This window comes from Corapipo altera, unplaced genomic scaffold, assembly GCF_003945725.1.
Source record: "Corapipo altera isolate COAL_440 unplaced genomic scaffold, ASM394572v1 308, whole genome shotgun sequence".
Taxonomy (NCBI): Eukaryota; Metazoa; Chordata; class Aves; order Passeriformes; family Pipridae; genus Corapipo; species Corapipo altera.
The window spans coordinates 271680-283453 of record NW_020884925.1 but is presented as its reverse complement, the minus strand read 5'-3'; the positions used below and the strand labels follow the sequence as shown (position 1 = coordinate 283453).

General features: G+C 49.3%; 1 long non-coding RNA gene across 1 annotated transcript; it reads right to left on the bottom strand.

The window, feature by feature from the left end:
- Positions 1–6607: 6607 nt before the first annotated feature.
- LOC113954020 lies at positions 6608–10723 on the bottom strand. The gene is made up of 3 exons (XR_003530083.1): positions 10611–10723; positions 6714–6764; positions 6608–6670 (listed from the first exon to the last, which is right to left on the bottom strand). It is a non-coding gene; the product is annotated as an uncharacterized LOC113954020 (long non-coding RNA).
- Between the last annotated feature and the right edge of the window lie 1051 nt (positions 10724–11774).

The window sequence follows — 11774 nt, the reverse complement described above, 5'->3', positions numbered from 1 at the left end:
CTAAAGTAGGTCACGTCTGCTTCGAGGGTCCCCGGGCGTCCCCTCCCCGGCCAGAGAGGGGCTGATGCAGGCGTGTGGGCACACACGTGTGTCCTCACTTGCTGCCTCGGCCCAGCCAGGAGTTCAATGCCTCTGCCCCTCCCTGGCTGCTCCCTGCTGGGGTCCTGCTCAAAGGAATACTCTGGGCAGTGATTCGGGGACAGAGAATGTCCTCAAAATTTGGGGAGTAGAATCATAGAATCACAGTGGGAAGACGACCTTTGAAGATCATCCAGTTCCAACTCCCTGCTGTGGTCAGGGACAGCTTCCACTGTAGTGGGTTGCTCCAAGCCCTGTCCAGCTTGGCATTGAACACTTCCAGGGATAGGCAGCCTCAGCTTCTTAGATTAACCTGTGCCAGGGCCTCACCACCCTCACAGCCAGGAATTTGTTTTCAATACCCCATCTAACCCTGCCCTCTGTCAGTTTGAAGCCATTCCCCCGTCCTGTCACTCCAGGCCCTTGTAAATAGTCTCTCTCCATTTTTCTTCTTGGCTCCCTTCAGATACTGGAAAACCGCAGTTAGGTCACCCTGAAGCTTCTCTTCTCCAGGCTGAACAATCCCAATTCTCTCAGCCTTTCCTCACAGCAGAGGTGCTCCTCTGATGATCTTGGTGGCCTCCTCTGGACTCTCTCCAGCAGATCAATGTCCTTCCTATACAGGGAATACAGAGAATGTCCCCAAAGTGTCCATCTTCCCAGACAGGATGAAGCTCTGGGGTGCAGGGAAGCTCTGAATGGGGCACAGGCTGGTGGCATCACAAGGAAAAAGGGATCAGGTCATGGCACCTTTGGTCCTTGTGCTGCCCAGATCTTTTGGCCAGTGGCTGTAGGACAAACTGACCAGGGAATAAGGAAGCGGGCATTGGGGTTGGAAGAAATATAGGGGAAAAGGCTGCTTTGGGCACACTTTCATTTTACAGTTTACTGGAAACTTCCTCCTCTTTTCCTTGTTTTGAAGGTGGGACAAAAAATAAGTCAATTTGGGCTCTTTCAGGCTGTTTTCTCCTGAACATGCTGTGCTCTGCCACAGCATGGTCTGGGCACTGCAGCAAGGAGCATTTGGGGAATAGAAAATCCAGCTGCTGTGACGCAAAAGGGCCTCTCAGCACAGCTGTGCTGGATAAGCTGCTCCTGTTGAAGCTGATCAGACACACTCACAGCCGACTAGGGCGTGTGCAGGGGGGGGCAAATCCAGAACTTGGTCCCTGCTCCAACCAGAGAGGTAGGAAGGGATTCATGTCAACACTAGCGTTCATCCAGGGATGTGCTACTCACAGGGGCTCCTGTCCCCGAGGTCAGAGCACCCTGCAGTGCTGTGCTCCCCTCGTGGTCCCACACACCTTTGTTGATGGTTAAGGGTGAGTCGTGCAGGTGCACGATGGGTGCCTTCAGCCCATTTCTACGGGAAATGTGATGAACTATTTTTTGTAAAGTATCAAACCCCAGCAACTCCCACCTGCTGGTCTGCACCGGCAGTGCAGGGAGAGGAGCCGCTGACAACATTTCCTTTCCACCCATCCTCTCTCAGGCTGAAGCCTTGTCGTGGCTGAAGACCATTTTGAATATGCCTCATGACCCCCCAGTTGTTGGTCCGTCGGGCAGACAGCGACAGGCATAACTGTGAGATGTCTCAGAGACCCCCAGATTCATCCTGCAGCAAGATTTAGCAGCTACTGCTCCCAGCTGACTTCCAAGAATCATAGAATCACAGAATTGTTTAGGTTGGAAAAGCCCGCTAAGAACATCAAGTACAACTGTTAATCCAGCACTGCCAGGTCCACCGACAACCCATGTTCCCAAGCACCACATTTACATGTTTTTTGAACAGTTCCAGGGATGGTGACTCCACCACTGCCTTGGGCAACCTGTTCCAGTGCCTGATCACCCTTACAGAGAACAGATTTTCCCCAATACCCAGTTTGGTATTGGGCACAGTTTGAAGCTGTTTCCTCTTGTCCTGTCCCCTGGGAGCAGAGCCTGATCCCTACCTGGCTTCATCCTCCTGTCAGGGAGTTGCAGAGAGTGAGAAGGTCCCCCCTGAGCCCCCTTTTCTCCAGGCTGAGCTCCCCCAGCTCCCTCAGCTGCTCCCTCCCCAAGGTGTTCAAGCCCCTTCCCCAGCTCCATTCCCTTCCCTGGACGTGTTCCAGACCCTCAATGTCTTTCTTGTTGTGAGAGCCCCAAAGCTGAGCACGAGGTTTCAGCTGCGGGAAGAAGCTGCAGCTCATGCAACATTTCTGGGATTCCCCTGGCAAACACATGTGGTGCAGCCCCATGAGGATGAGGAGCACGTCAGGGAGCACCACCTGCCTCAGCCCTGTGGGGGCCCAGCCCAGCTGTGGCATATGACCAGATAAAATGACTGAGCTGTGTGATGCTGGATGAACTTGGTAGCACCTCTGGAAAAGCCAGGCAGGGCTGCTGGGTGTACAAGCAGGATCACCCAAGACCCAAACGTCACCAGGAAGGCAGGAAGAGGCAGGGAATGACGGAGACCAAGCAGGGAGGAGACAATGTGCTGGCTGCTCCTCACCTCCTGTTTCCTTATTGCACAGTGCCCCCGCTCAGGAGTTTTGCTTGGATATCACCACACAGTCTTCTAGCTCCAAAAAATACCTCTGTTATCCCCCTGCCATCCATCTACTTGTTAAATCATTCCCCAACCTAGCAAGAAGACTGTAGAGATTTGGAAATGGCATCCCAATCCCCCATAGAAAGATGCAGGTGATAAACAACGGATGGTACAGGGATCATGTAAGTCTGTGGGGACACAATAGATGCCGGGGAAAGGTGAGGTACCAGTCCCACCCCCAAAGTGATGGATGACATCCCAGAGGTGTCTTGGGAGTCAAGGTGCTGCTGCAGTGGGAGTCCTGAGGGTTATTAGGTATAGGAGTTACCTCCATCGCAATTAAAAAATAAGTAGGATCGGGTCAGATCCTCAAAGAACAAAAGCTGCTCTGAACCAGTCAGGCTTTACACGGCGATGTTATTTGGGATAGCGCGATGGGAAAGGTGTTCCCGGTCTGCACTGAATCACGACACGCACAGTACAGCGGGAAAGCCAGGAGGTGGCATCCGAGACTTGAGCACAGGAAACCGGGACACTTCCTCCAGCAGGAGCTCAACAGCAGGTTGCAGCTTGGGACAGTGGAGAAAACACTCATGGGTTTTGCCATGGACCTTCCACTTCTCCTCGGGATGGGGAAGTAGAGGTACTTCAGGCAAATAAGCTCTGTATTAAGTTAATATAGGAAAATATTTTTATTTTTTTCTGGTCAGCTGCAGCGTTGTTACCAAAAATACACTGAATTTCAGCTGCGTAGGGGGGGAGGTTCATAGCCCAGCCAGGCTGTGGTGGGACTGTCACCACTCAGGCCAGTCGTGGCTTGTTCCAGCCGAGCCTGGAAACCCCCTGAGGCTCGAGCTGTCCCTCTTGTGGGTGCCTCTCCCATGCATAGCTCCTGGTATTACTCATTTAACTAAAAAAGAAGAAGATACGTGATGCCCTCTGTGGTGACAGAGTGATGACACACTCAGCCCTACTCTGTGCAGGGCACTGGGAGCCTCCCCAGTGGAGCAGTGGGCTGCCTGTTCAGCTCCCTTGGAAAGTGAGTCTGGAGATGAGCAGGAGCACCACTGTCACATCTTGGTGGTGTTGGGACAGACAGCACATGACACTGGTACATCAGCCCAGGCTGTGTTGGGATGCCCAGAGGGACCTGTTGGGCTTGCAGGTCTTAGCCCAGCACAGGAAGGACCCAGAGGAAAGAACCAGCTGCAGCAACCCCAGGGACAGGAAAAGCAGGGAAACACCAGCTCCTGATAAAAACCTGGGAGGGTCTCCAAATACACCTGAAATATCCTGCTCCCTCGGTCTGGAGCATTCGAACCAGGAGAAATCCCAGCTCTTCCTCTGAGATGCAGATGGATTGGAATCTCTAGGATGTTTGTGCTGCTGTGGGGACCCACAGCTCTTCCCTTCCTTCCATTTCCCCTGCTCCCTAGGCATGGCAGACAGAGCATGCCTCATCACCTGGGCTTCATCCACTGGGCTTCTTCAGGTGGGATTCACCTGATGGCCTTCATCCCTGGGCTTCATTGTGGCTGACGCACTCCTTTCATCCTCCTTGAGGTGACAGGAGTGAGTGGGACCTCCTGAATCTCTCCTGGGTTCCAAATCTCCATGCTGTTTACCTGGGACAGGTGTGCCAACAGGCAAAATGGGAGGGCCAGCTTTTGCCAGCTTGTCAAATCCAATGGCTGGTGCAGCAACTACTGGCTTCCAGGGCAGGCTGGTCCCACAATTGTTGTGGTTCCATCTGCCCTTTGTCCTCTATCCTTGGGGTCGTGCTGAGGGCTGGGTTGGTTGCTCAGGGGTCTGTGGGTGACAGCATGACCTCGTGCTGTCTTGGTGAGGTGGGTACCTGCTGTCCTCAACAGGTGCTTTTACTCTCTCTGGTAGCAAAGACATCAAGACCTGTCCACCCCCAGTCAGACTCACACAAGATGTGCTCAGGTTTGCCCAGAGATCTGCTGGCCCCATCTGAGAGGCTCCCATGGGACCTGCCAACATTAGGGACAGGGGCTGGGGGGGCTCACTACCAAGGTTTTGGCAGAAAACCATGAATCTTGGAAATGTCTGGGAAAGGCTGTTGGTTCCACTCTGTCTACAGTGTCGGTGGTTTCAGCCTGAACTGGATTATGCCCTGCTTCCCTCAGCAAGAAGCATCATGGCTGCCCAGCTCCAGGAAGACCAAACATCTGCCACCTCCCTGCCAGGAGTTGGTTCATCTCTGCCAATGCCCCCAGGAGGTCTTTGTGCGGGTGGGTGACCACATGTGGCATTTCACAAGGTGCCTGCTGGTGCAGGTGGATGCCAATCAATCCATTCCAGCACCTTGCCTTGGGAACAGGTTCTGCTAATGCCAACAGTCTGAGCCACGGATGCCATTGTTGGCCAAAGTCAACAGCCTTCGGCACAGCTTCCGCATGCTTGCATCCACAGAGCCCCTGGTGGGGTGGGAAACAGCCTGACAACACGTCCCTGTGTCACAAAAAAACATGTGCCTTCTCCTGCCCTCCTGCCAGACACCTGCAGCTTCTGCTTCCCAATCCCAGACCTGGTTGTAATGAGGGCATATGGGGAAGAGACTGGAGCACAAGTCTGATGAGGAGAAGCTGAGGGAGCTTGAGGGAGCTCAGCCTGGAGAAAAGGAGGCTCAAGGGGGACCTTCTCACTCTTTGCAACTCCCTAACAGGAGGGTGGAGCTGGGGGGAGGTCGGGCTCTGCTCCCAGGGAACAAGGGACAGGATGAGAGGAAATGGCCTCGGGCTGTGCCAGGGGAGGCTTATTTGGATATTTTTAAATATCCATTGAAAGGTTGGTCAGACACAGGAACAGGCTGCCCAGGGAAGTAGTAGAGTCACTATCCCTGTTGTGTTCAAAAAGTGCAGTTGTGGTACTTGGGAACATGAGTTAGTGGTGACCACGGCAGTGCTGGGGGAACGGTTGGACTTGATGACCTCAGAGCCTTTCCCAGAGTAAATAATTCCAGAATTCTATGATCCTGTTTCTGAACCAGCCCTTGCCCATGTGCCCTGAGCACATGAAAATGTTGACAAGGACCAAACAGGGTAAAATTTGATTAAAGTAAAATAAATCCCCTATTTTTGGGTTACTCCTTGGGTGTAGCACTCAGATGTGAGCTGAGAATCAGTAAGGAAATACTGATGTATTGCCCCCTGCCTCTTTGGTGGCAGTTTGGGGAAATTGAAGTATTTCTCTTGTGGATCAGCCTGGCTGTGTGAGGATCTTCCTGAAATGCAATGAGTGGATTTCAATAGATGCATCTTAAAATCACCCTTTCTTGGTTTGAACTTTGACTTGGACCTGTCTCATTATTATTTACCAAAAAAGGCTTCCCTGGAAATCCCAAGGACCATTGTGTCTGTTGTCTTGGTTTCTTTTCTCCAAAAACAAAAACAGAAACAAAAACAAAAACAAGTAAGTTCTAAAACATTTACTTGTGTCACAAATCCAAGGGGGGATGGGGCTGAGTTCCCATGATGGACTTGGTTTTATGGAACAGACACAGAAATTTTATGTCCAATATATGTAAAAAAAATAATGGTGGTGGAAACTTAAAAACAATGTTAGCATTTAACTAAACTGCCTAAAATTTAAATAATTAGCTAAAGTTCCTTTCTTAGCATTTAACAGTTTCTGGCAGAGAGGACCTGTGGCTGGGAAGCAACCTTGTTGGGAAGGGGGAGGAATTTTTTCCAAGGGAAAAATTCACATTAAGAGCAGTGGAGGGGTTGGGTAGAGAATAGAGATGTGATGAGGGGGATCTTCATCCCTGGAGACCTCCAAAACTCCCTCCATCCTCAAACTTTCCCCCAGTCCTCACGATTTAGGGGATATTGCATGGGAGAGGTATAGCTCTGGCTAAGCAGGTCTCTCTGGCCACACTCAGAGGTTATTTATCACTTAATACATGTGGATGAAGAGATTATTGGGTTTTTTGCTTAAAAAATTAAGTTTCTAGCTCAGAATAAAAAATACCTATTGTTTCGGGATTAAATACATGATATTGAATGCAGCCAGTGTTTTCCAAAGGGTTTAAACCTTTTGGTTTAAAAAGGTTTAAACCAAAGGGTTTAAACCAAACACTTTGAAGTGTTTGGGCACGTCTTGGTGTTCACTTCTCATCACAACTGCCCTTAGAAAAAAAAAAAAAGCATTATATAAAAGAAAACTGAAAGGTAGTAACTTCTTTTTAATCTGTTTGTATTCTTAAAAAAGATCACTACAAACAGACGCACAAATCCCAAGCCAGTAAGCAAATATTTGGTTTCTAAAGGAAATATCTTGTAGTTAAGAGAAAATCGATCTCCCAGCAGGGTATTTGTGGATCAGATCAGAGTAAAGCTGCCATGCACGGAAAGTCCCTGAGTTAGAAAATAGAAGGAAACACTGGTGACACTCACAGAAGGTGATTTTGGGTGAACACTGGAAAACAAAAGGTTTTCTCATGTTTTACTCAGTGGGAATAGCCAGAACTCTGGACTTGTCCTTTCTGGGCAAAGTTACGGGCACGAATGTCAGATCCTGCAGCCCCAAGGACAGAGAGGGACTGACCAAAGCCAAAGCCAAGAAAAGAAAGGGAAGAGTTGGGCTGAGCTGTTCAGGGTAAAACTATCACTGACCCACCACATCAAAGGCTTTTTGCAATGGACTGTGGAAAATAGCATTTTTATAACTACTTCCATTTAAATTCATATCTCTTCCTCCCAGCATAGCCTTGCATAGATGGGGCAGGATGTAAGGCAGCATTTTGGGACAGTCCCAGAAGAAAACCCAAGTGGTAGAGTGCTAATGAGGAACAGCATCTCCAGAGCCTGTGATGATGGACAGCTGCTAAGAGAGAGGACATCTCCTTCCTGAGGTAATGGAGCAGGGACACATGCCTTTCCTTGGACAAGCTGGTCTCAAAACCATCCCAGAAAGAACAGAGGACCTGACGGAGGGAAACCAGCTCCATGTCAGCCCAGCAAGCCATACCTGGCCTGAGTCATATCCAGCAAGAGATCTCATTCCTCAGAAATGCCACTGGTGTCAAGAAAGCATTTGACAGTCTTTGTTTCATACTTAGAGAGGTGTACCTTGGGGTGCCCTGACTTGCCTACAAAGATCCCACTGCTGCTCAAAGCAAAGACTCAGAGTAAACATGGGCAAAACCAACCTGCCCTGTGGATTTTCTGGGGCTAGAGAGACAGGCACATTCACATCCAGCACCTTAGAGTGCTCTTATGAACACTTTCCTCTACCTCCTCTTCCCATGGATTCTGGACTGATTTACACATCCCTTCTCTCTGTCACTTGCATCCCCCTCTTTTATTCATTTTCTAGGATGTCCTGCTACTGTGGATATTTCTGGTCACTATGAAAAGATGCATTAATTCTTTGTGGGGAAAACTGGTCAGCTGCTTCAGATAATTTTGAAAATGTTCTTCTAGGGAAGAGCAAATACAGACTTTATACCAGCACTGACGCCTATGTGACTGAGATTGTGTTAGGAGCAAAGCTTGGGCTGAATGCCATGTTCTGCTGGTTTGAACCAAAAAGTAGATCAGAGAATCATGGAATCATGGAATATCCTGTGTTTGAAGGGACCAAGGATCATCAAGTCCAACTTCTGGCCCTGCACAAGACAACTGCAAGAATCCCATTCTGTGCCTGAGAGTGTCATCCAAACGCTTCTGGTTGTATTCCACCAATGTGCATCATGAGCAGCCTGGGGAACTGAGACAGTGTTTGGCTCCCACAGAGGATAGTAAGGCTGGAGAGAAAGCTGCCAAAGTAAACTTAGTCTCCTGGGTGAAAAATGGCTGCAAAGTCAATAAAATTTTACTTTAAAGAGAAGGAGATTAGAGGAGGCAGGTGGGGGCACAGCAACACCACTAACAGAACAGTGCTGGTACATGGATATGGGAGAATCACAGAATATGGTGAGTTGGAAGGACACAAAGATCATCAAGTCCAACTCTTAGCTGTGCACAGGACCATCCCCAAGAGTCACACCCTGTGCTTGAGAGCATCATCCCAATGCTCCTTGAGCTCTGGCAGCCTTGGTGCTGTGGCCACAGCCCTGGAGAGCCTGTTCCAGTGCCCAGCCACACTCTGGTGAAGAATCTTTTTCTGTTAACCTGCTCTTGGGGTGGCAACATTGGAACAAGAAAGAAGAGGTATGGAAGGCATCAAAATAGATTAACAAGAAGATCTTACTGCTTGTAAACCTGTTATATTAACCACGGATATCTGGAAGAATGGAGAAGGGGTGTTTGAGGGCATGTAGAGCAGGAGTTACTCACAAAGCAAAGCAGAAATTCCCTGGGTTGTCACCCTGACCTCAAACCCCCAAACTCCACCAAACTCCTCTGGATGACTCTGGCAGTGTGCACCCTGCGCTGGCATAGCCTGCCAGGCTCCAGGTGACTCACTCTGCTACAGGATATTCCAGGAAAGTACACCAACAAAATAGGTGGACACCTGTCCCAGTGTCAGCCACACAACACACGTCCCAGATCCACTGCTGTCGTTCAGATAAAGTTCCTTTGCAAAAAAAATTTGGTTGTGAGCTCCATATTTCTGAGGGTAAACACATGGTGCCAAGGGACTGTCAGCCACTGGACTCCTGTCCTGCCTCGGGCTTGGAGACAGAGTGGTTGCCATAATGGTTGACATGAAGGGAACAGCCACTCTCCCAGGAAGGGGGAACATACTAGCCTTCACACTCTTAAAAATCTATCATGTGGTCCCTAAACCTTTGTCCCAGAAGGACATTTCAAATGATTTCCTGAGTGGTGCCTCTCTATGGGGACAAACACGTAAAATATTAGTTGATGGGATGATAAGAGGTGTCATGACTTAGCAGCAGGTAGAGCTGTCAGCAGGTGTAGACAAGGAAGTCAGGACTGAGGATGGCTCCTGTGGAAACTATAAATCTGAGTGTTCAGATAACTCCTTGTGTAGTAAATACCTGACTGATGAAATAATGGCTTCTACAGAAGAGGTGGAGGGAGGGGTGGTACGTATGTGCAGGGATGGATGAAAGTCTTGATGCAGAACACAATAATGATGAAAAAACTTATAACCAGCAGTCACAAAGGCTCCCAGGGCCTTCTCCTGCCCTCACCCAGCTACCTGGGCAGTTGGCTTATTATTTCAGAATCTAATTGGCCCCACTTGGAGCTCTTCCATAGGATTACTGAACTTCATCCTAATCTAGATCCGATGATATCTTACACAGCCTTAACACTCAAGGTCCCTTTGACTCAGAGGTGAGATAAGGCTGTCACAGGATGATGGCTTTATGGTTGAGGTGCTGTTATTAAGATTAGTACTGTAATAATTAATTGATTTCTTTTTCTAGCTTTGTCAAAGGTTCTTGCTGATCTTAGACAGGAGCCTTAGAATTTCCTTTGTCAGTTTGGGAGAAAACATTTCGATCTAGTTGGTCAGAAATAGAATTGTGACCTTGGGATGTGGAAGAAGCTTCAGAGGGACCCTGTTGAGGGTGAAAACACCTCCCAGGCAAACGTGAAAATTCTTTACAGGGGAACTAAGAGGAGAAGAATAGCAGTAGTTGCCTCCAATGTAAGTCCTGCATGGAGATGGAGAGCTCATGGAGGTGAAGAGATTTGGCCCAGGCTACAGAGAATTTAGCCCTTTGGTTGCATTTAGGACCAGACAGAGGCTTGCACCAACATCTGAACTTACAGGAGATATTTGGCTGCTCCACACAGGGCCCCCAAGCCAACACTAAACCTGAGGCTGCCCCAGCACATGGGAATGCTGAAGGATCACCACAAGGATCCCGGAGTCCAAACCACTGTCCTCACCCTCTGTGGGAAACCGGTGGGCAGGTGACCTCCAATGCTGCTGTTTATTTTGGGGGAGTTCATCCACCAAAACATGGAGATGCATCAGCCTGAGGTCCTGCCAAACCTCTCCTCCCTGAGTTAGTTCTGAGAGGTGTTTCATAACTCGCAAACAAGGAAAATACCTGTTGAATTTGACTGTTGCGAGTGAACTGAGTTATTTTCAAGTCAACAAAGAACCTATCTCCTTATCCAGCGATGCCACAACAACCTTGATCATTAACTGAACAGGCAAACATTTTTTTTTGGTTGAGTTAATGCAAAATGGAAGGGTTCTGTGCGAGGTAACCTGTGGCTATGACATAATCCCCACAGCACTGCTATTCTGTGCCTGATGGAACATGGATGGCCTCTGTGGTCAGGAAGAGCTGGATGCCCACACACATAAATGAAAGAGAAATGAATTAGGACTAAGTCCTAAGGGCCTGTCAGACAGACCTGAAGGCAAACAAAGAGAAATGGACCATGGCAAGTGCTTCCAAACATCTTTGAAATGAAGATCTCAGAAGACTTGTAGCAGCTGGTGAAGTCCTTGTGATCCTGAAGCAAGAGCAGGCCCAGTCAGCACACTGGAGATAGCTGCCAGGCAGGAAATGCCGGCAGGGAAAACACAGATGGGAAATGTGATGTGGATCTGATTCAGAAGGGAAGCGGGAAAGAGAAGGGGAGGCAACTGGAGGCAAAATGCTGACAGTCATGGCAGGGAGGAGCAGAAGAGCTGAAGGAACCAGTTCCCCTGCCCCAGCAAAAAGCCACTTGTTGCCCAAAGGCAGGCAAGGAACCTTCTTCCTCTCCTTCTTGTTGCAGGGCAGGAGCAGAGGCTGCAGACACAGGACCGTGTTGGCATCACTGTACCTTGAGAAGAGCCAGAAGGGAGAAGACAGAACCACAGCACTTCAAACCTGTCCCCCTGCCCTGTCAAGTGACTCCCTGGGGACACCAGCAGCCCAGGCTGGTTCTCCAGAGCATCCCCTGGCGTGTACAGAAGTCATTTTCACAGCAAGACAGACCACGGGGTGGTTGAAACACATATTTTTTGGGGCTACCCAACACACCTACCACCAGCCTGGTCTGAGTGATGACCACAGAGGAAATCCTGGCTGCATGCAAGGAACCAGCATGGTTTTGGCAATGCAGCCTGCAACTGGGCTCCAGGAAATGTAGGGAGTTCAAAGGGAGAGAAATTATCCAGAGCAAATACTGAGCCTGTGAGAAATCTCCCTTGAGAAAGGAGGAAAAAGGCTGCATGGGTATGACCAGCTTCCCATGCATCCCCAGTCATGATTAAT